The sequence below is a fragment of the Arvicanthis niloticus genome, chromosome 12 (genome assembly GCF_011762505.2).
Source record: "Arvicanthis niloticus isolate mArvNil1 chromosome 12, mArvNil1.pat.X, whole genome shotgun sequence".
Lineage (NCBI taxonomy): Eukaryota > Metazoa > Chordata > Mammalia > Rodentia > Muridae > Arvicanthis > Arvicanthis niloticus.
In genome coordinates, this window is record NC_047669.1 from 48680359 (window position 1) to 48701904 (window position 21546).

General features: G+C 37.9%; 1 protein-coding gene across 1 annotated transcript in view; it reads right to left on the bottom strand.

Annotated features, from left to right (window-relative positions):
* Positions 1–21546, bottom strand: part of Htr1f (5-hydroxytryptamine receptor 1F) — a 145873-nt gene that overhangs the window by 114849 nt on the left and 9478 nt on the right. Inside the window, exon 2 of the mRNA XM_034515630.2 lies at positions 2001–2108. The gene's annotated coding sequence lies outside the window, so the exon portion shown is untranslated. The remainder of the gene's footprint in view (positions 1–2000; positions 2109–21546) is intronic.

Below are 21546 nucleotides of genomic sequence, written 5' to 3' on the forward strand. Positions count from 1 at the left end.
AAACAATAATGAGATAAATAACAGCAGTATACATACATATGAAACTTTCTTTACAAAGAATTACTCAATGTATCAAGACACCTATGCGTAGTTTTGTAGGTGAATATTATTTCCACCATTTTGCTAATAAATACAACACACATTGTAAAGCTAACTTGGTTTGAATAACGTCATCTAGTCAGTCTAACAGACCTGTTCTGATAACTGAGCAAGAATAGTAGGACTTCTAACCTGTACTCATTTCCAAGCTAAGGAGGTACACCGTGATTTCTTATGCACATTTAGAATCAGACAATGCAAACAGGTTTACTGGCTGTAAATCACACACATACACTATGAATCATCTCTTTACCATGCACAGTAGGCAACATGAGCAACACATGCAATGGTTGTACATCACACAGCACCTGGGGAAATCATGGGAAGATAGAAACTATAATCAAGTTTTTATTCCATCAAAGCTTACTCTCTTCTTTTGAAATTATGACAAGGTAGATTTTCTAGATGATGATTAGTATTGATAAGATTATTTAATTTAAATTCTATAGGCTTTCTTCCTTACACTGTATGTTATGTTGCTTTTCATCTTCTATAAACACTTCAGGAAATACATACAGTTTAAGATATATACATGCACCCAAATGTTCCCATAGCAACATCTCCAAGCTTCTCTGCTGCTTTCTTCTAGTAGTTTTCAGCTGATACATTTTTGTTTACCATTGAAGACCTCTGATATTGGTGAACAGTAACCTGAACTTAGAAGAAGGTCCATCTACCTTTTTTTTTGAGGCATGGCCTCTCTCCTTAGCTCTGGCTTATTTGGATTCACTGTGTAGTCCCTGCTGGATTTACACTCAAGACAGTTCTCTTATGTCAACCTCTCAAGTCCTGAGATAACAGATATGAGCCACCATTCTTACATAAGACATATTTTGATATATTATTTTAAAAACTTAAAAAATGTGTTTGTGTGTCTGTGTGTGTGTTGTGTGTGTCTGTATGTGTGTGCACTCACATGTGTGTGTGTGTATGTATGTGTGCATGTGTGCACACACATGTGCGCTTGCATGCACATGCCTTACATGTGCTGGTGTCTGTAAAAGCCTCTGGTATCCTCGATCTCGAGTTGCAGGCAGTTGTGAACCATCTGATATGGGAGCTGGGAACAAAAATTGTTGTCTTCTGTAAGAGCAACTGATGCTTTACTAGAGATCTGTCTTTCCAGGTCCTTTGTATTTTTTTTTTTTAATGTAAGGAGTTCTCTATTTTTACTTTCTTGCTATAGTTGGGTTAGAATTCAGGTTTTTACATCCTAAGAAAGCACTCTCTCATTGGCCTATATTCCCAGTTTCTTGCGTTTGTATCACAGACCCTTCTGACTGATTACCTTTGAATAAAGAAATGTAAGTAGAGATTCAAAACAATGTAGGCCATTATTAAGTCCCCCATCAGCTATGTATCTTATCTTTTATGTATGCTTTAACATTCTCATGAATATTATATAATCTTCTTGAAATGTAACACTATGTCTAGCTGGCCTGTAGACAACATCATCCTAACTAAGAGTGTAAGGCGCCAAAGAGAACATCTGAGATCAATAGAAGAGAATCCATTTTTCAGTAGATTGCTCACTTGAGGCTCCCGCCAATGTGGTTGATAAAATATTGAATAATGGCATTGTTTTTTTTCTGGGATTTTTTTCTTTAAAAAATAAGTTCACAAACCATTACCCATAGTAGAATATGTCATTCACCATAACTTGAATCTTTGGTAACTCATATTTGACCCAGTATAAACTATATTTTCTTCAACATACTATTTTATTTGAGCAGAACCTATCAGTGAACACCACTGTTTGTCACTAGGAGCAGGACTCAGAGCACTTTCCACCCCTTCCCTGTCACTCTGCTTCAATTTCCTTATGTGCTAGATTGTATCATTCACTTTTCATTCATTCTTAGTGTATTCTTTTCTTCCTAATTTATTCTGAGAACACTCACCGTGGTGTGGCTGGTTCAACTGTTGGTTTTCATCCTCACTTCACCTCCTGATCTTGTGAGAAATTAGCCAGCTGCTTACAGTCCAATTCCATCTCAACTCAGCTTCCCCTAAAAACAAACAAGCAAACAACAAAGGAAACAATTTTCTTTTTATTCCTCTAAAGAATTTCCACCCACAATAAATTGTTCCTTTTCTTTGCTCTGCTAATAAACACCCTTTACAATGAAACATGATATCAGATTGAGATGTCAAGAGAAGGAAAGAATCACATGGATATTATCTTCAATTGTAAGACAATTAGTTTATTTCACACAGTCATAAATACATGAAATATATTTTGGATTAGTCATACTTCCTATAATTTTAGTTAAATTTAAATTAAAGTAACCTAAGTTAATATGCAAACAAACTTCACAGTACCTAAATAGAATAATAAATGTAATAGCTTTCAAATCTATAAACTTTAGCCATTCCTCTGAGTAGGTTTTCCAATCCCAAGTGATCATTCCTAAACACATTTCGGTAGTTTGAATATGCTTGGCCCAGGGAGTGGCACTATTTGGAGGTGTGGCCTTGTTGGAGGAAGTGTGTCACTGTGAGGCTTTAATATCTTCCTCTTAACCACATGGGAGCCAATCTTCCCCTAGAGACCTTCAGATGAAGGTGTAGAACTCTGAACTCCTCCTTCACCATGCCTGCTTGAATACAGTCCCACCTTGATGATAATGGTCTAAGCCTCTGAGCCTGTGAGCCAGCTCAAATTCAGTGCTGTCCTTATAAGAGTTACCTTGGTCATGGTGTCTGTTCACAGCAGTAAAACCCTAACGAAGACACACATATGCATAGGAAATCCCCTAAATAGACTCAACAGGTTGTGTTTTTATAAAAAAACATTTATTTTATAAATATATGTGTATATGTATACATCTCAGGAATAAAGAAGAAGAAATTGTGAAGTTGAGGAAGAATGAAGGGCATGGAAGGAAATGGATGGGGAAGATTCTAATATAAATATTATATTAATAAAAATTTTCATCATCATGATACAGTTTACTAAAAGTTCTTCTAGACATTTTCCATGAATGAAGGTCTGTTTACATAGGTTTGATTTTTACTCATAAAAAATATTACTACTGGTATAAATATATAGATATTCAAGAACTAAGCCAAGCAGTCATTACATTTTGTAGCAGTTAGATCAAAAATTCAAATGCTTATGTGCATACTAGGTTTTAGAAAAATGAAGAAAACCATACAAATTAAAGTTAAAAAGAGTACACAATTTATTCCCAAAAGTTTCATGTCATTTGATTAATGAGAATATTCTTATTTCTTGTGTAGAACAATTTAATGAAATGAAACAGTATGCACCCTAAGACAATTCAGTGAGTTATATTTAGTAGTCAAATGTAGAAGTAAACTCTATTGTTTCACATGTAAGAGGATATAGGATAATTTCCTGGACTTTCAGGCCCAAGTTTACAAAATAAGAGTGACCAATACACAGGTTTATACATTCCTGAGTAGTGTTAGTTGTTGAAGATGGTCAAGTTCCTGAAGAGCTTAAGGAATAGGTTGTAAGTTTGCCTCTGTGTACCATTCCTTTTTGCCTGCTGATCCCAAGAGTCCCAAGGGAAGAAGTTTACAGAGACCTTTGTACTGCTGTGAGAGTAAATGTCTCCTGAAATGTGCTATAGGCTTTACTCCCAATGGACTCAGATTTACCTGTCGACTAGATGATAGTGCCAGTGGGACACATGAACAGAAAAGCATAGTAACAAAGAGGTAGGGACAGAGAAGATGTGTGGACAACTGAGATGTGGCATCAGAGGATCCTGGCAATGTTGTCACTCAGAGGTTCAGTCTGTGGACCAATGTCTCTAGAAAGATACTTAGATCTGAGACAACATAACCCTCTGTTTTCCTTCTTTTCCCCAGTGCCCCTGCTGTTGGAGTAGCCTCCTCCCTCAGTGGAGTACTTGCCTGGAGGGTCAAATATGGGTTTATTTCTAGGTTTTCCACATGCACAGGAAATGTGAAACCTTGCTATGTCAAACTGAGGCTCTGAAGTGTCTTGGTTGCTTCTCTTCCTTTAATACACTTCAGTGTGGAAGAATTATACTTATTTCTTGGTATCCAAGGAGATTTGTTACAAGACCTGCAATGCATAGCAAAATCCACGAATATTCAAGTTATTTATTTAAAGTAGTGTCAGGCTTGCCTATAACCTATGCACTTCTTGATGTGTACTTAAAATCACCTCTAAATTACAGTGCCTAGTACTGTCTACCATTTGCCTATTCATCTTTTTCTTTGTTTATCATCTTTTAATTATTTATTAAATATCCACCAATCTATCAGTCTATATCTATATGTCATCTATCATAATTATATCTATCACCTATTTATCATTTATGATCTATCATCTTTTAACATCTATCTATCTATCTATCTATCTGTCTATCATTTTTCTATATGTAATGCTATAAAAATAATTGTTACACTGTAAAAGTTATTTTTGTGGCATAAGGACCAATGAAAGAGGCTGTGACTGTATAGTAAAACCACTTTTCCCATGAATGTTGTTGATGTGATTGCTTAAACCTAATTAAGATAAACATTTAACTATAGAGGGAAAACTACTCTGAATGTTCCTAACACACACTCACTGGTTAGTTATATTAATAATGTTAATAAAAAACATACCTTCACAATAGTCACAAATAATATGAAATATCTGGGAATACATTTCCTCTCTCTAGAAACCCCCTATCCTAACCCCCTCCTCCTTTTTGCTTTTATACCATTTTAATTGCATGCAAGTATTAAGGCCAGTTCTATGTTGAGGAGCTAGCAAAACAATAGATGCAAATAGTCAAGGAATAAGCAAGACAATAAACACAAATAGTCAAAGAACAAGCAAAGCAATAAACAAAATTCCGTGAACACTCCCATGATCACTGTTTCTAAGGGCTTATCAGGATGACCAAAATATGTGAGCCAACGTCCTTGTCCTAGACGAAAGTCATTTTCCCATGAAAAAAGACAGCATTTTCAACAAATGGTGCTGGTTCAACTGGCAGTATGCATGTAGAAGAATGCAAATTGATCCATTCTTAATTCCTTGTACAAAGCTCAAGTCCAAATGGATCAAGGACCTCCACATAAAACCAGATACACTAAATCTAATAGAAGAGAAAGTGGGGAAGAGCCTCGAATACTTGGGCACAAGGGAAAACATCCTGACCAGAACACCAATGGCTTATGCTTTAAGACCAACAATCGACAAATGGGATCTCACAAAATTGAAAAGCTTCTGTAAAGCAAACGACATTGTCAATAGGACAAAATGACTACTCAAGGAAAGCTCTTTACCAACCCTACATCCGATAGAAGGCTAATATCCAACATATACAAAGAACTCAATAACTCAATAAAGAACTCCAGTGAACCAAATAACCCTATTAAAAAGTGGAGTACAGAGATAGAGAATTCTCAACAGAGGAATCTCGAATGGTTGAGAAGCACTTAAAGAAATGTTCAACATCTTTAGTCATCAGGGAAATGCAAATCAAAATGTCCCTGGGATTCCAACCTACACCAATCAGAATGTCTAAGACCAAAAATGCAGGTGACAATAGATGTTGGCAAGGATGTGGAGAAAGAGGAACACTCCTCCATTGCTGGTGGGACTACAAGCTTATAAAACCACTTTGGAAATCAGTCTGGCGGTTCCTGAGAAAATTGGAAATAGTTCTACCTGAGGACCCAGCTGTACTGCTCCTGGGCATATAACCAAAAGATGCTCCGACATTTAACAAGAACACATGCTTTACTATGTTCATAGCAGCCTTATTTATAATAGCCAGAAGCTGGAAACAACCTAGATGTCCCTCAACAAAGGAATGGATACAAAAAAATGTGGTACATTTACACAATGGAGTATTATGCAGTGATTAAAAACAATAACTTCATAAAATTCTTAGGCAAATGGATGGAACTAGAAAATATCATCCTGAGTGAGGTAACCCAGACACAAAAGGACACACACATGGTATGTACTTACTAATAAGTGGATATTAGCCCCAAAGCTCACAATGCCCATGATATAACCCACAGACCATATGGAGCATAGAAGGAAGGAAGACCAGGGAGTGGATGCTTCAGTCCTGCATTGAGAGAGGAACAGGACGACTGTGGTAGGTGCATGGAGAGGGAAGCTTGGGAGGGAGAAAGGAGAGGGAGGAAATAAGGATGGCAGTATCAGGAACTGGAGGAGATGTGAGAGAGGTACAGAGGGTCAGGAAATCAAACAAAAATATGTAGCCGGGGGCAGATGAGGAACTGGGGATAGCCACTGGAGGGTCCCAGACACCAGGGAAATGTGAGGCTCTCAGAACCCAGTGGGGATTACTTTAGCTGAAATGGGCAGAGAAGAGGGAGATAGAACCTGTTGAGACACCTCCAGTAGATAAGCACAGCCTCTTGTCGAGGGATGGGGCCACCCACCTATCTCAAAGTTTTTAACCAAGAAATGTTTCTGTGTAAAGGAAGAACAGGGACAAAAAAAATGGAACCGAGATTGAAGGAAGGACCAACAGGGGACTGCCCTACCTGGGGATCCATCATGTCTGCAGACATGAAACCTAGCACTTGTTGCCATGGTCAAGAGAGACACTTGCTGACAGGAACCTGGTGTGGTGGTTCCTTGGGAGGTCCAGCCAGCAACTGACCAATGCAGATGTGGATGCTTGGAGCCAACCATCAGACTGAGATCAGGGAATCTGGTGGGGGAGCTGGTGGAAAGACTGGAGGAGTAGATGGTGATTGCAACCCCCATTGGAAGAGCGATATAGGCTGGCATGACCACCTAGAGTTCTCCCAGAGTCTAGACCACCAACCAAGGAGTGTACCTGGAGGGATCCATGACTTCAGACATATATGTAGCAGAGGATGGCCTTGCCTGACAGCAATAGTAGGGGAGGCCCTTGGTTCTGGAGAGGTTTGATGCTCCAGAGTAGTGGGATGCTGGAGTGGTGAGTGGAAGAGTGTGGATGAGTGGGGGAGCACTCTCATATAGGCAAAGGGGAGGGAGAGGGCGTGTTGGAGGGGGTAACTGGAAAGTGGGATATTTGAGATGTAAACGAATGGAATGATTAATTTTAAAAAAAGAAAGAAAAAGATTTAAAATTGCATACCTGAAGAGTTATCAGATATGTTAAGTACAATTCTTCACAGGCTATGACTCATTCACTGGGATGTTTGATATTTTCATCAGTGTCTCACTTTGAGAGCTCTTCAAAAGAGCAGCAACTAATGCATGCAATGGTTCCTGAGCTTCACCACACTTGTGGATTTCTCTAGCACAACCAAGAATAAACCACAAGCACTCTTCTTATACCTTTTAATGCTGACTTTTTAGAGTCCTAGAGAAATCAAGTGCCATTTCTAAAGTTTCCGATGAGTTCATGCTTGACAGTTCCTTCTCTGAGGATGAATACCTTTCTCTCAACTTTCCTGAATTTGACAGAGCTGTGCTTTATTTAGCATGCATCTGCAACAGGAGCAATAGTACCAAGGAAGCATTTGCAAAGTCAGTGAGTGATGAGATCTGTGGCACACATTTAAAGCACACTGGTGACTTTACCTTGATTTTAACTTTAGATGTTTAAACTTGCTGAGAGTCAGATCACTGGACAAGTCACTAGCCATAGAGGACAAGCCATGCTCTGGCCACATACTCTCTGTAATGACTTTAGTGTGTAGAACACTGCAAAAAGTATTGCCTACTTCACAGTCAGAATCAGAGCCTTCAGCACTGTAGCAAGTGAAGCCTTCTCAACTGGTACAGCACTGGGGATTCATAAAGCTTTGCTAGTTAACATGCAAATCCTTGTGTGGAGGAATTTTGGAATGTGACTAGAAAAAAGGATTCATTTTTTAATAGCATATACATTTTCTATTGCTTACTGTTTTGTTAATAAACAGGCAATAAGTCTGTCAATACCAGATTGTGTGTGTGTGTGTGTGTGTGTGTGTGTGTGTGACTGTATCATTACATCATGTAAAGAATTGTATCTCAGCTTTCAGGAATATAAAACCCAATTGAACAATAATGGTATAGAATGATTCACAACACTATCACATTAGATAGAGTAATCCTGTTCTTAATAATACACAAACATGAGCCGGGCGGTGATGGCGCATGCCTTTAATCCCAGCACTTGGGAGGCAGAGGCAGGCGGATTTCTGAGTTTGAGGCTAGCCTGGTCTACAGAGTGAGTTCCAGGACAGCCAGGGCTACACAGAGAAACCCTGTCTCGAAAAACCAAAAAAAAAAAAAAAAAAAAAAAAAATAGTACTCAAACATGCGACCACCAAATTAGTAAGGATGATATTTTTCTTACTTGTTGGAAAATATAGAAATTAATAAAAGTCAAAACCCAGAAGCACTTGATAATTACTTACACTTCATTTTATTACATTTGGGGTGTGTGTGTGTGTGTGTGTGTACATGTGTGTACACACACATGTGCTGCATGCATGCACAAATGGACATGTTTGGCTATTTGAAAGTTCAGTAAAGTAACAGACCCGTAATACCTAATTGGGTTACTTAATGCACATAAAATCCTACACTTACATTAACAAGTAAGTAATTACTTATTAATGTAAATAAGGTTAATTTGTAGAAGGAAGCAGCCATGTTTGAAAGTGACATCTAAATGAGGGGCAGACAAAGTGGAGAATTAGAGAAAGGTTTGAGAGAATGAGTCAGAGATCTGATACATCCAATTCTCACAAGAACAGACAGGAAAGTGAAGCTATTTAAGAGAAGAAGGGAGGGAGGGAGAGAGAAGGGGGGAGGAACAGTTTTACAGGGACAATTTTACAGAGACAGGTTGCAGACAAAGACAGAACAAAACAGAAAATGAGCCAAAAGATTAGAACGGATTGCCAAAGATAGTTTATGGCCTAGCAGAGTAATTCAGTCAGAAGCCAAGAGAAACCAGTTAAAATAAGTCAGCATGGAGAGGAGTTTGGGCCAGAATAGCTGAGTTGAACCAGTCAGCCATAGTTCAGAAAGAGCTAGAAAGGGTGAGCTTATTCAGCAGTGAACCTCTGAGACAACAATTACTTAAAGTTACTTTTACAAGGGAAAAGGTAGGGTGGGAGTTAATGATTGTTTGAGGGACATTGGTGATTTTAATAATAACTACTAGAGAGGAATGATATTTTCCCATTCACTCCAGTTACGATTTCTTCAATATAACTGCTTTTTGGCAAATCTATTCTTTTCTTAATCATACCTTCTTGTCATGTTTCAGATTCCACCAGATTATCTGCAAATGGGACTGAGAAAATAATTCAGAGTAACGTATTTCATAGCACTTTGTAGGTTAAGTTATTCTTTAATGAAAACTTGAAATAATTATTTTGTGTTTTTTTTATTACAAAGGACAGTGTACATTCTTTAGATAACTGAAAAGCGGGGAATCAAATATTGAAGGTATTACTCTTGCTTTAATAATGACACCAAACATGCCACATAATAGACAGTTTTTTTGTGTCTGTAGGTACCAATGTTTTCTACTTTTGTTCTGTCACCAATAAGTTTTGAATTTGAATTAACAAAAGTCATAACCGTAGGAAAATACACATATTATTTATTATTCCTTTTGGCCAGTGATTTAAATGTCTTGAGTGGTTATTTCTACAACTTAGATCATCTATATATAATCACTCATCAATTTTATCTTCTATGAATAAGGACCATGTTTTCTCTTCACTGTTGGTCTGTGTCTGTTTGCAAAGCAACTACTATAGTGTATACATCTTCAAATATGGTAACTGGAAAGAAAATACTAGACAACATGATTTCATTTGTTAGTGGTACCCAACAACTTTAGTGTGTGTGTGTCCTGATAAAACTAAAATTACCTTTTAATTTAAAAAATCATAAAAATTTGTTTGATTCAAAGTGTCTTTAAATATGATTATCTTCCCCCAAATACTTCAAACACCATGTGAAATTTCAGGGTTGTTCGCCTTAAAGTCAGGGTCATACACCTTCCTTGCTTCTTATACACCAAAACCTGTTTCAATGCATGGATTCTTATAGTTTATTATTTCTACCCTTTCCTGAACTGTATTCTTGGGGCAAATGGCATAGGCTAGACCATTTCATGCCTCTTTCACCATCCCTGACATTGTTTTCCTCAGTCTTGGAGGCTGCAGGTTGATGTGGCAAAATCAAGTCATGAAGGTGACTGAATATTCCATGGCCAGAAGTATTTCAATACTCTTTTCTTGTTTTGATACTTCAATGGAAAAGAAAGCAAATGCTGGTATAGCATTCCTCCCAAGTATCTGCATCCCTCTGGGACTGTCCCTCCTACAGAATGGAGCCATGTAGGTGTTTGCACAGGAGTGTAAATACTAAACTATTAATAATATTTTTTCTAATTATGCTCCATCTTCTGACCTCATTGCAAATTTCTGAGGAGTAAGAACAGGAAGAAAGAAATGAGTAATGCAAAAGCCAAAACAAAAATAACTTATAGTCTGCTTATGTGCCAGATATGCTCATAAGTTTTATATTTTAAATCATTACCTGGTGTTTGCTAAATGGTTCTCATATTTTAGAGTCTTAGCCATAAATCAATTAGGCCTGAGAATGTGGGAGTCATAAAAAACAGAGTAGAATAATGATTGCAAAGTGAGCAAGGAGGACTAACGAAGTGATCCATCCAAGGACACAGCATTTCCATGAGACAGAAGCAGTAAGTGCTGAAGAACTACTTACTATACAGCAAGAGGATTAGAGCAGATAATAACATAGTATATATGTGATAATGCCTAGATTTTTAAATATTCTCACCTTTAATAATTATGTGAGGTAAATCATATAGTAGTTAGATTTGCTTATTGACTTAAATGCATATCTCAAAACATGTTCTATATCCCAAACATTTATATCTTTTATCATCAAGAAAAAGAAATAACTAGATAAAGTACCTTTGCCAAGTGCATACAGTAGGTCATCATGCTGGGTTTAAAAGAGATCAATTTCTGATCCTATAGTTTCTTGGTCATTTTAAAGTTGGATTGGCAGAATAGCCCTGCAATACTTGAGTTCAATTTTTGGCACCAGTATGGTGGAAGGAGAGAACCAGCTCCCAAAGGTTGTCCTTTAACTCCTATATAAAAATGGGAAATCCATCCCACACTGGCACATTTGTTATTTTAAGCACCAAAGTGCATACCTCTAACCACATGTCATCCTTTATTGGTTTCAGCTTTCTCTCATACAGCTGGGTAGCCATAAAATGCAACAAGGCTATGACAGTTGTTTTCTGGGGTTGGATCAAACTGGCTTATGAGTGTCACTGGACAGGTGTCATCCTGAGTCTATTCAGCAGCGTTACAGGAACAGTTTGAGACTGGTTACAATGAGAGTATTTACACCGACAGTTGCAAACTGAAAAGAGCTTTGCTGTTCTCTCTACTAGTTACACATTTGACAGAATACCACCAGCCAAAGGACTCTCACTGAGAATTTGAAACTTCTTTTCAGAGTTGAAATGTTTAAGCTTTGCTTTTGCCTATCTTTCAGAACTGAGTTTTCTCCACTCCATATTTGAAAGATTCTGGACCACACCCTTCCATTTCAAAGGCTTCTCACTAATAAAATATGAGACCTGTGAAATTTCCTTTGTCCTTATATTATTCACAGGTTTTCTTGGCTTCTTCGTAAGACTGTAACTTTAACTATGCTAAGAATGACCACACTCCAAGCTGTTTGTGTGCTGCTTTGTAGGGATATTTCTTTTTCATGACAGAGCTCTACTGAACTTCCCTCAAATGAGTAACTGAAAGACCGATCTAGGGTTAATCATTTAGACATCACAACAAGCCTGAGTATTGGAGAACCTAACAGTTTTGTGAGCATGGTTTGTGTTTAATTTTGATCAGTTCCTAAATGAGAGTCTAATGGAAGAAGATGCTGTCATGAACAACGATATGATGTGTCAATTAATTCTTTCTGATCTGTATTTATGAACACTTACTCTATGGCTTACAGGTAAAGTTTTGGTGAGGGGAATTTTTATGTATAAACTGATGTATGGTTGAACTGTATGTATACTTTTAGTCTATCACAGTCTTATTTAATGTGAATACACATGTATTTTGTTGTAAAAATATTAATTTGCTTTTCCCATGTGGATTGATTCCAGGCCACAGAATTGGCATTATATATGGGTGTACATAACATGTTACTTTCTCTTTGTGGGTATGTGTGCAGGTACATATGTGTGTAAAGGTAACCATACACGTGTGCATGTGTGTGAAGACCAATAGACAAGCTCAAGTCTCATTCCACAGGCGCTACACATTATGTTTTTTTAATTTTGAAACAGAGCTGGCTGAGAATAGGTTCACCTGGCTGGCCTGCAAGTCTCCCATTTCATTTACCTTTGTCTCCCCAGTGCCAGAATTTCAAAAACATCACTTCACCTGGCTCTTTTGGGTAGCTTCTGGAGACTGAACTCCTGCTTGCAAGTAACTGCCTCCTGACTGAGTCATGTGCCTAGACCACATAATTGCTTTTTGGAAGTATAATTTTTGAATTTCCAAATGATTCTGGCCTAAGACATTCCAGGGAACAATTATGGACCTGTGCTGGCAAAGTGAATGGTCAGTAGATTTCCCACTTCTAATTATGTTATGCTTCTAGTTTCTTTGAAAATGGACATTTTATCAGGAATTAAAATTTAAGGAGCACAGAGCTGGGAAAGAACTGAGAATTTCTGAACTACTGTTCCAAAAAAAAAAAAAAAAATCATTTCTTTTTCCTTTCTTTTTTTCAGTGTGGGAGAGTTTTCTGAAGAAGAATGTTTAGTTGAAGCTGAGACATCCACATTTTTGGTAGCATGGATATAAAAAACAAACAAACAAAACAAAAAGCCTAGATACTCATGAACATAAATTTGTTCAACATATAAATGTTCTCCTACATGACATTTAATTAAGCTTTTAAAGAGGGAATCAACAGAAAGAGAAATAGAACTGTTTTTCAAAGGGCATCTAAAGTGTTGATACAAAGTCATAGTTTACTTAAAGGTGTTAAATTGTACAGTCTGAGTGACTCATATTTAGGAATATATCTATCTATCTATCTATCTATATATATATATGCATGTAACAACAATTAAGGAAAAGGAATTTGGAGCAAAGAGTGATATACAGGATGGTTTGTGGGAAGAAAAAGAAAGGGGACGATAATGGAATTATATTCTAATCTTAAAAATAAAATAAAAAATAGTTTTTCCAAAAAGAAAGACAGTTGTTATTTATTTGGAAGAGAGCAAGAGGGTGTTTTAATGCTCTAAGATTAAGACTGACTTACTGAAATATTTGTAATTTGTTTCAGGACACGAGTTCAGTATAGACACATACACTGGCTCAAATTTTCAAGTAAGAACTCCAGTGTGAAGTTTCCACCTTCCCTTCTCCTTGTAGTAGACAAACTGGGTTAAAAGCTGTAATCCATGGAACTTTCCAAGACTGTATATATAGTACCTCACACATCTAATTTTATACCGAAGTAACTTGTAAGTGAGCAAAGGAGGAAATAGCTGAATCCTCAAAGAAATTAGGTCTAATAGTTTTTGACCACATTTTCAGGAAGCTTTGCTCAGAATATTATGAGCCAGTTTAGTGCAGAGGTAGAAATTTGACAGTTTTAAATGCATCTTCTAAGAAAGGCTGAATGAAGTGTGGGCTGTAAGTGGTAGCCATTCTAGGAGCTCGACCAGGCGCTTCTGACCGCAGAAACCACAGCTCCAAATCAAACGGGAGGAAAAGGGAGCATTATTCCTAGGTTTGCTACCTGGCGGGAGCCTTGGATAGCTGTTAATGAAGAAATGTGTAGTCTGGAGTCACAGACTCGGCACACTGAGTGAGATGTGGGAAAGACGGCTACAGGACATGCAACGGATGAAGGTATTTTGCTAAGAATGATGCTTCAGCAACTCTGTTCTTTCGACATCTTCATAGGCTATGGCGGTTCAGAATCCATAGACTTAAAATGGAAGGACCCGAACTAATGTCTAAAAGAAACTATATAAATTCTATTTGATCATACATACAAATTTTCAAAATGGATTTTCACCTAAGAGAATAAAGAAATCACATTTCTCCTCCTCCTCCCCCTTAAAAAAAGAAAACATTGAAAAGTTGCTTGGTCTGGGCGAAATGGAATCTGATACCTATAGTAACTAGTTAAAAGCAAAGTTGAGTTAACTTAGTAAAATGGAAAATGATCAAATTTTGTATCCAGATTGAGTAAAACTAAAGTTTAATGCTATCTTGGATGCATGAAAAAAATCCAAAAATAAAGTAATTCAGGCCAACAAATGTTAGACAATCTTAAAGAAAGGCAGGCAATAAACTAATTTAAGCTAATCTTAGACAAGATGAATCTTGGATAAGAAGTCAATTTGACCTAGGAAGTTGCATTGTGAATTCTAAATTCCCATCTCTGGCTGTAAACTGAATGAATAGGTCCACTGGAAAATAGGCAAGTACAATTCCAAAAAGTTGCTTTATTTATTTACTTTTTTCAGAAAGTGACTTTAATGTACATGGTACATCTGTAGCTCAACCATGTAAAATGAGATGACAAGTATTGAGTCTAAGGCTGGACTTCAGTGTTAAAATTCAGAATCAGTGTCACTGTCTTTTGTAATGGAGCCTTTTCAAAACTATCCATGTGTGAGCACAAAAGAAATCTTAGATAAGCATTTTGCTCATTTTTATTATTTCAGAATTATGCAAGTCAAAATGTAAAAAGACTAAACATCCGTTGAAAATATATAAACAGAAAACAACAGTTTCTGGCCCAGAGAAATGGCTTAGTGATGAAGAGCTCTTTGTCCTCTTACAGAGGACCCAGTCTGGGTTCCAGGCATCCACATGGAGCCCACAGTCATCTGTAACTTAATTCCAGGGAATCTGATACCCTGGTCTTGTGTTTGACGGCCCTCCAACACATTGTCCATATACTATGCACAGGCAAACATTCAAACTCTGCAAATAAAAATAAGCAAATCCTAAAAAAATAGTGTCTTCAAATCACTCTTAGAACCATACACTGACATTAGAGACTATTTCTGGATTCCAGCATATAGTGGAGACTAGCTGAAACATCCATCCTCATGGAATAAACAACGTCTGGAATGTATGTATGTATGTATATATGCATATATATGTGCATACATATATATTTATAAACATTCAATATACATATATGTTTATATCTATATCTATGTATTCAATCAGTTCTGTTCCTCCCTGAGTACCACAGGTACACAGCAAGTCTGAGGCCAGCTAGGGATGGATGAAAGCTATCCTCAAACAAAAATGTTAAAATATGAGTTAATCATGTGTGAAATATAAAAATGAGTGTCATAAATACCGACATAATTTTGTAAATTTTACATTAAACAAAACTAAAGTAAAAACAAAGTTAAATGATGTAATTTAAGCTTAGGTCCTTTCACTGTGTCTCAAAAAATGAGCTCCAAAAATTGGGCAACACTGTATCAAGGTTTGGGGAAAACATAAGTATCTAGAGTAATACCAACAGAAACTGCTAAACCAAACCAACACTGTTCAATAATTCAAACTGGAGATATTTAAATGATCATAAAAGTGCTCTCAGCCTTAAAAGTAATCCAATAAAAAGTTAACGGTAGTCTCAAAGGAATGTAATTTTTAGCACCAGCAAACATTTCAAAACAAAGATAGAATATTCAATTTCCATAAGGATGCTCTTTTATCCATTAAGTAATTTATTTATTCACTTTACGTCCCAGTTGCTGTCCCCCGACCCTGTCCCAATTCACATAGTCCATACCTCCTTTTTTTCTCCTCTGAGAGGGTGGAGGTTCCCCCTTGAGTACCCCTCCACCCTGGCACATCAAGTTTTGCAGGGCTAGGCACCTCTCTCTCTCTCTCTCTCTCTCTCTCTCTCTCTCTCTCTCTCTCTCTCTCTCTCTCTCTTTCTTTCTGACAATGTCTCCTTGGCCAGGAACTCACCAAACATGATAGACTAGCTATGCAGCAAGCCCCAGGGATCTTTCAGTTTCTGCCCTACCCACTGCTGAGATTACAAACTATTTCACTACACTGTCAAACAAAACAAACAAAACAAAACAAAACACAGACCCCCCCACCCCCCACCCCCAGTTCTGTGAGCAGGACTAAGGTCGTCATGACTGTAATGTGAACTCACTGAGTGAAACATTGTTCTAGTGCTCCATGAGTACCTTAAGTATGACAACTGACTGAATGAAACACATATGGAAGCGGAATTTGAGGACAATGCATTTCCTAGTTTCAAAGGCTACAATGTAGAGCTATAGTTAAAAGGTGTTTGGACCAAGTTGAAATGATAAATTGTGCGCCAAGTTTAACCATTTGTCAGTCCTCACCTGTGAAGTAATCTCTTTGGAATCATGCCCCTCTTCTGCAAAATGAACATGATTAAGCCTGTTCTGTTGGGATGATAAAATGTAATAGTGTATTTAAAGGCTGCTTTGAATCCCACCAAATATGATTTTCTTATGATATTATGACTGTACTCCTGGATTCATAGGTAGGATATTCCAAATTCTTCTTGTAGTTACTCAGTTATTTTGTGTCCAGTTCAGAGGGCTGCCTTCCCTTCTATGTGATGGAGAATCTGTTGAGGGTTGGTCTTATGCACTGTGTATTCAGGTGGTAGTTTCTGTACCCCAAGATCTAGTCACTGTCTGTGCATGGACATTGTCATGAATATGGAAAAATCTCCTGTATCAGTGTGGTGTAAAGAACGCTCCCTGGTTATCTTTGATTAATTAATAAATGACTGAACAGCCAATGACTGGACAGAGGAGGCAAAAAGGCTGGACTTCCGAGCTCAGCCAGGGGTCCGAAGGAGGAGAGCCAAGAGAAAAGAGACAGGTGAGGATCAAGGAGCAGGGCCATGAGGTGGAGGAAGAAGATGGTCATCATGAGATCGGGCAAGAGGAGGACTCACCAAGGGAGGTCTCCATGAGGGCAGAGAGCTACAGCAGAGCAAGCCAAGGAGAGACTGAGTGCAAGTAACTCAGGGCATGTAGCCGGGAATTAGCTAGGTACCCTAGAGGATTAGGAATATCTGCATAGTTATTGTGCTTGAAGCTTGTCGAATAAATCAATAGATCTCCATCTCAATCATTTGGGAGCTGGTCGGGTTAGAAAACACTGGCACTTTTAAATTTCATCCTACAGGGATCTGATACTACTTCTGTATTCCACAGATAAACTAAAGCTTGCGCTCTCATAAAGCACATACTTCCTTACCTTTCAATATGAATTTTACATATTTATATGTGTTGCAATATTCATATATTACAGCAGATTTGTTGTTTCCAGACAAACATCATATTCTTGAATGTGACATTGGTTTTAGTATGAGCTTCTTTAATCTCTGTAGTATTTGCCTATTTACAATTTAAAAACGATGTGATTAATTTATGTGCTTTTAAAATAATACAGCAATTTTAACAGATTCTTTTCTATAGCCTTAGGGTTTGAGGGTAGCAATGATGTTCAAAAAGAATTTGTATTTAGTTTTGATGTTAGAAGATCCCAGGGAGGGAAGGAAATGCATAGAATCAATTGAGGTTAGTCTTGATAAATTTCTTTTACACATTTTTTTTTTGTCCAGATTTTAACCCTTCATTCAAAGGCTCTTTCTAAGATTACAACTATAAGACAAAAATTAATTTCTTCTTATATCTCAATAGAATTGATGGTTATCATTTGAACTAAATCAGGCACTAAAGAAGGGTGAGCCACAGATGAGTTTCAGAGAATGGTTCTTTGACCACATGAATTCTGGACTTCTCTTGTCAAAAATAAAAATGCCCCATCACGTGCAACCCAGACTTAGTTACAAAAGGGAAAGGAGAAGACACTCTTCTTTCACTTCAAGCAGAGTGATAACGAATGAGGAGTCCTTGGCTAGACAGACACAGCTGCTGACTCGAACTGGATGTGGGGTTTGCAGGTGAGCCAGCTCTGAGTGCCTGAGCACAGGAGATCCAGCCCTGCCTCTTGTCTGCTGGGCGGTGGTTCAGAGGAAGGAAAGAGGCCGTCCTTCCCTCCCTCATCCCTTGCCATCTTTGGCATGTGGTAGAGCTGGCCCTGGGGTCATGAGAGCTGGAGAACTGTCCTGTCCCTCACTGGCTGCAACACATGGACTTTGTACCTTGCCTGGGCAGCAAGATAGAGCTGGTCCAGGTTGCAGGGGTTGGTGATGAGATGGCCCTGAGGATATGTGGGTGAGAGAGCTGGCAGGCTGGCTGCTCAGATACCACTCAGGTCCAGATCCAGACTTTTAAATTGGCATACTCCAACATTTACCCTCTTGATGAAGTGCTGCAGTGCATGAAGGGGCTGGTCCTATAGATCCAAAATTACAGGACCTCCCTGACACAGGGCAAGAACAGGGTATCTGAGAGGAGTCCCAGTGAGGTTCCAGTACTGATAGAGTAGCAGAAGCCAGAGGCCTTGGACCAGACCAACAGGTCACTGTTATTAACATTCGCAAGCAGAGAAGTGCAGACAGAAGGGTACTCTGTGGAACACTCTGTGACACACTGCATCTTCCACACCAGTTTTTCTTCTTTGTTAGGGGGAGATGGCAAGGGTGGAGCATGGTATCAGGGGAGGGGAAGATGAGTAGGATTGGGGTGCATGATGTGAAGTTCACATAGGCCCAATAAAAACTAAAAACAAAACAAAACAAAACAACCAAGCAATAAACAAACAAAACAAAGAAGCTTAACTATAGGCAGAGATTTCTGGGTGACATAGAAAGATATTTGTAAAAGATGTGTATTAATTATTTTTTATTTAATAGAAATATTTTGTTTAATATTGTGAATATTTCCAAACAGATGAACTATTGTTGTTAAAACGGTAGCCTTCAATTCCCATTTTAAAAAGGTTAGAACAAAAAAAAAGATTGGAATAACTATAGCAATCTCAGCTTCATATATATGAAATAAAAATAAATATATTTCATATCTATATGTGAAATAAAAGTATTTCACATATAGATGTGAAATAAAGGCTGTCAACAGTAAAATGGGTTATTGAGAATTTATAAAATTTCCTTCCCTTAAGGTTTTGTTATATAAAAGAACTGGCCATCTGGCTTGGAAATGTTAGGCACAGAAGACTGTGTGACAAAACTTCTGTTTTGGTTTTTTTTTTTTCCCTTTTAATTTTATGAAAGAGTTTGAAAGAGCTGAAATGTCATAGCGACAGTCACCACTGCACAGAGAAAGAGAAAATGCGAGAAGTTTTCTAGAAACTCACTCCCACCCTAGGGTGGCTGTGACACACTCAGTGATATAGTTTGTTGACAGATCCCCGAGCAGGTTTTCTTTGACACTATGAGTAGCTCAGTGGCTCATCCCATCTGAGGCTAAGATCAAAAGGCTCAGTCCTTCCCTACAGGAACCCACTGGCCTAGCTGGAGAGAAGAGACACATAAACAAATCAAAGATAAATAGCACAACACAGAAGCCCAGGAGAGATTCACAGACAGGAGGCTAGTGAAGAAAGTGCTCAGAGAAGGAAAAAAAGACAACTTGGGTCAGACACATGACTGAAAGTTTGGCATGACAGTCAATGGAGCTGAATGAGAAATTTAGGGAGCCCTACAGGGCAGAGGAACTCTGTCTTTGAGATACACTCGATGGTCCAGCAAGGTAGTGCAGGTACATATTGTAAACATGGATCAAAATTAATCCTCAAATTCATTTGGTGGAAATATGGAAAAATGACATAAGGGGTGTAGGCACAGTGACTGTGAAAGGTGGTAAAAGCATCCAGGTGTGTTGAGTTGAACTCAGCAATGGGTTAGGAAAGTAAAGGAGATTCAGAAGGCATAGAGGTAGACTGGCTGACTTGAATTTGGGGGTGTGGGAAGGAGGGAATCTGGGAGTCTCTTTGATGAGGTACAAGTGGCTAAAATGCTTGAACGAGTCAGGGGAGTATAATTCTGAACCCATAGGCTGGGCTTGGGGGTCATCAGTCTGTCCACATGCTGATCTCCAGTGGTTTTAACTTAATGAGGTTTGTGGTAGACAGACAGAAGATGGGCCACTTTATTCAAATGTAAGACATGTATCATTGGTGCTACTCAGTGTAGATAAATACTTGTCACAGCACTGACACTGTTGGAAACCCGGGAACTTACTCTCTTTTGAGTTTTCTTAATTTTTGCATTATGCTTTCAGTTTGTTAAAACACTTTTATTTTCTGTTAATTTTCCTTTTTTATGATAATAAAATGTGGGGGGGGGTCAAGTTTAATTTCAAGACTTTTAGCTGATACTAAATATATAAATAAAACCAACAGAAGTAATATGTTTTTCTTTCTTATACTTTGTTCTCAGTAGTATCAGTTTTCCATTAATAACAATAGTAGAGATTTTATTTTTTATTTATATATCAAAAATTACTAAGTTTAAGGAGAAATTAAGACTCTGTTATGAAAACTATAAAACAATTTCTATCAGCACCTGAGATATCTTAATCAGAAATATAAAATTATTATGTGGGAATTACCATCCCTGACCTCAAGCTGCACTACAGAGCAATAGTGATAAAAATCGCAAGGTATTGGTACAGAGGCACACATGTCAATCAATGGAATAGAATCGAAGGCCCAGAAATAAACAGACACACCCATGGAAACTTGATCTTTGACAAAGAAGCCAAAAATGTACAGTGGAAAAAAAAGAAAGCATCTTCAATAAATGCTGCTGGTCTAAGTGGTGGTCTGCATGTAGAAGAATGAAAATAGATCCATATTTATCACCTGGCCCAAAGCTCAAGTGCAAGTGGATCAAGGACCTCAACATAAAGCCAGATACACTGACTGAATCTAATAGAAGAGAAAGTGGAAAGAGCCTTGAACACATGGTCACCAGGGAAAATTTCCTGAACAGAACACCAATGGCTCAGGCTCTAAGATCAACAATTGATAAATGGGATCTCATGAAATTGAAAAGCTTCTGTAAAGCAAAGGACACAGTCAATAGCACAAATTGATAACCCACAGATTGGAAAAAATAACTTTACCAACCCTACATCCTATAGAGACCTCATATCCAAAATGTATAAAGAACTCAAGAAGTTAACCTCCCCAAACCCAAATAACCCAATTAAAAATGGAGTACAGAGCTAAACAAAGAATTCTCAGCAGAGGAACCTCGAATGGCTGAGAAACAATTAAAGAAATGTTCATCATTCTTAGTCGTCAGAGAAAGGCAAATCAGAATGACCCTGAGATTCCACCTTAAACCAATCAGAATGGCTAAGATAAAAATCTTAAGTGATGGCATATGCTGGCAAGGATGTGGAGGAAGAGGAACACTCCTCCTTTTCTGGTGAGATTGCAAACTGATAAAACCACTTTCGAAATCAATCTGGCAATTTC